The 3,368-nt window shown below is 38.8% G+C and overlaps 1 non-coding gene across 1 annotated transcript; it reads left to right on the top strand.

Moving 5' to 3' along the window:
* The first annotated feature begins 677 nt into the window (after nucleotides 1-677).
* LOC130958598 (small nucleolar RNA R71) lies at nucleotides 678-785 on the top strand. The gene has a single exon (XR_009077711.1). It is a non-coding gene; the product is annotated as a small nucleolar RNA R71 (small nucleolar RNA).
* The last annotated feature ends 2,583 nt before the right edge of the window (nucleotides 786-3,368 follow it).

Below are 3,368 nucleotides of genomic sequence, written 5' to 3'. Positions count from 1 at the left end.
CTTGCTCAGCTGTCCCACTTGTGCCTCCAAATTCCTAATGGAGAATATTGTTTCAGTCATGAAACTTTGAGTGGTTTTGATTAGATCAGAGACCATGGTTGCTAAGTCAGAGGGGTTCTGCTTAGAATTCTCTATCTGTTGCTGAGAAGATGATGGAAAAGGCTTGCCATTGCTAAACCTGTTTCTTCCACCATTATTGTTATTGAAACCTTGTTGAGGTCTCTCTTGATTCTTCCATGAGAAATTTGGGTGATTTCTCCATGAAGAATTATAGGTGTTTCCATAGGGTTCTCCTAGGTAATTCACCTCTTCCATTGAAGGGTTCTCAGGATCATAAGCTTCTTCTTCAGATGAAGCATCCTTAGTACTGCTTGGTGTATTTTGCATTCCAGACAGACTTTGAGAAATCAAATTGACTGTTGAGTCAATATCTTGTTCTGAGCCAAAATGGCATTCAGAGTATCAATCTCAAGAACTCTTTTCTCTGACTTGTCCCATTGTTCACAGGATTCTTTCAGAAGTGTACATGAATTGGTTATTTGCAACCATTTCAATGAGCTCTTGAGCCTCTGTAGGCGTCTTCTTCAGATGAAGAGATCCTCCAGCAGAGCTATCCAAAGACATCTTGGATAGTTCAGAGAGACCATCATAGAAAATACTATGATGCTCCATTCAGAAAGCATGTCTGAGGGACACTTTCTGATTAATTGTTTGTATCTTTCCCAAGCTTCATAGAGGGATTCACCATCCTTCTGTCTGAAGGTTTGGACTTCCACTCTAAGCTTGCTCAATTTTTGAGGTGGAAAGAACTTTGCCAAGAAGGCATTGACTAGCTTTTCCCAAGAGTCCAGGCTTTCTTTAGGTTGTGAGTCCAACCATATTCTAGCTCTGTCTCTTACAGCAAAAGGGAATAGCATCAGTCTGTAGACCTCAGGGTCAACCCCATTAGTCTTGATTGTGTCACAGATTTGCAAGAACTCAGCTAAAAACTGATGAGGATCTTCCAATGGATGTCCATGGAACTTGCAATTCTGTTGCATTAGAGAAACTAATTGAGGCTTAAGCTCAAAGTTGTTTGCTCCAATGGCAGGGATAGAGATGCTTCTCCCATAGAAGTCGGGAGTAGGTGCAGTAAAGTCACCCAGCACCTTCCTTGCATTGTTGGCATTGTTGTTGTTTTCGGCTGCCATGTCTTCTTCTTCTTTGAAGATTTCTGTTAGGTCCTTTACAGAGAGTTGTGCCTTAGCTTCTCTTAGTTTTTGCTTCAAGGTCCTTTCAGGTTCAGGGTCAGCTTCAACAAGAATGCCTTTGTCTTGTTCCTGCTCATATGAAAGAGAAGAGAACAAGAAAATGTGGAATCCTCTATGTCACAGTATAGAGATTCCTTGAGGTGTCAGAGGAAAAGAAAAGTAGAAGACAGAAGTAGAAAATTCGAACTTATCAAAGAAGATGGGGTTCGAATTTTGCATTAAGGAATAGTGTTAGTCCATAAATGGAAGGATGTGAAAAGAAGGGAAGTATATTCGAAAATTAAGTAAAAAAATTTGAAAACATTTTTGAAAAACACTACTTGATTTCGAAATAAGAGTGGGAAAGAAATCAAATGATTTTTGAAAAAGATTTGAAATTAGAAGTTAAAAAGATTTGATTGAAAACTATTTTGAAAAGATGTGATTAAAAAGATATGATTGGTTTTAAAAAAGATGTGATTGAGAAGATATGATTTGAAAATATTTTAAAAAAAAGATTGATTTTAAAATTAATGACTTGCTTGACAAGAAAAGATATGATTCAAAAATTAACCTTCCTCAACAGAAAAGGCAACATACTTGAAATTTTGAATCAAATCATTAATTGTTAGCAAGTCTCTTTGAAAAAGGAAAGAAATTGATTTGAAAACATTTGATTGAAAAGATATGATTGAAAAAGATTTGATTTTGAAAGACTTTGAAAACATGAAAAAAAATTGATTTTGAAAACAAAATCTTCCCCTTGTGCCTCCTGGCGTTAAACGCCCAGAATGGTATCCATTCTGGCGTTTAACACCCAAAATGCTACCTTTTTGGGCGTTAAACGCCCAACCAGGTACCCTGGTTGGCGTTTAAATGCCAGTCTGTCCTTCTTCACTGGGCGTTTTGAACGCCCAGCTTTTTCTGTGTAATTCCTCTGCTGCATGTTCTGAATCTTCAGTCCCCTGTACTATTGACTTGAAAATAGAACCAAGATCAAATAAACAAGGCATGCAAGACACCAAACTTAAGATTAGACACTAGACTCAAGCAAGAAACATAAAGTATTTTTGGTTTTTATGATTTTTATAAATTTTTTTGTGCTTTTTTCGAAAATTATATGGAAATAGAAAATAAAGGTTTCAGAATTCTCAATTTGAATTTCCAGGAATCATTGCAATGCTAGTCTAAGACTCCGGTCCAGAAATTAGACATGGCTTCACAGCCAGCCAAGCTTTCAAAGAAAGCTTCGGTCCAAAACACTAGACATAGCCAATGGCCAGCCAAGCCTTAGCAGATCACTGCTCCAATAGCAAGATTGATAGAGATCAACAAGCTATTGTGATGATCAGTTGAAACCTCGGTCCAATAAGATTAGACATGGCTTCACAGCCAGCCAGATTTCAGCAGATCACCATGAAACACTAGAATTCATTCTTAAAAACTCTGAAGAAAAATACCTAATCTAAGCAACAAGATGAACCGTCAGTTGTCCATACTCAAGAACAATCCCCGGCAACGGCGCCAAAAACTTGGTGCACGAAATTGTGATCACTACTTTACACAAAACAATCCCCGGTAATGGCTCCAAAGACTTGGTGCTCAATACCATGGCATAAACACAACTTCGCAAACTAACCAGCAAGTGCACTGGTCGTCCAAGTAAAACCTTACGCGAGTAAGGGTCGATCCCACGGAGATTGTTGGTATGAAGCAAGCTATGGTCACCTTGTAGATCTCAGTCAGGCAGACTCAAATGGGTATAGTGATAAACGAAATAAAGCATAAAGATAAAGATAGAGATACTATGTATATCATTGGTGAGAGCTTCAGATAAGCGTATGAAGATGCCTTCCTTCCTCTGCTTTCCTACTGTCTTCATCCAATCCTTCTTACTCCTTTCCATGGCAAGCTCATGTAGGGTTTCACCGTTGTCAGTGGCTACCTCCCATCCTCTCAGTGAAAACGTTGCCTATGCTCTGTCACAGCATGGATATCATCTGTCGGTTCTCGATCAGCCGGAATAGAATCCATTGATTCTTTTGCGTCTGTCACTAAGCCCGCCTGCTAGGAGTTGAAGCACGTCACAGTCATTCAATCATTGAATCCTACTCAGAATACCACAGACAAGGTTAGACC

This window comes from Arachis stenosperma, chromosome 10 (assembly GCF_014773155.1).
Source record: "Arachis stenosperma cultivar V10309 chromosome 10, arast.V10309.gnm1.PFL2, whole genome shotgun sequence".
Lineage (NCBI taxonomy): Eukaryota > Viridiplantae > Streptophyta > Magnoliopsida > Fabales > Fabaceae > Arachis > Arachis stenosperma.
This window is presented reverse-complemented; position numbering and strand designations above follow the sequence as displayed.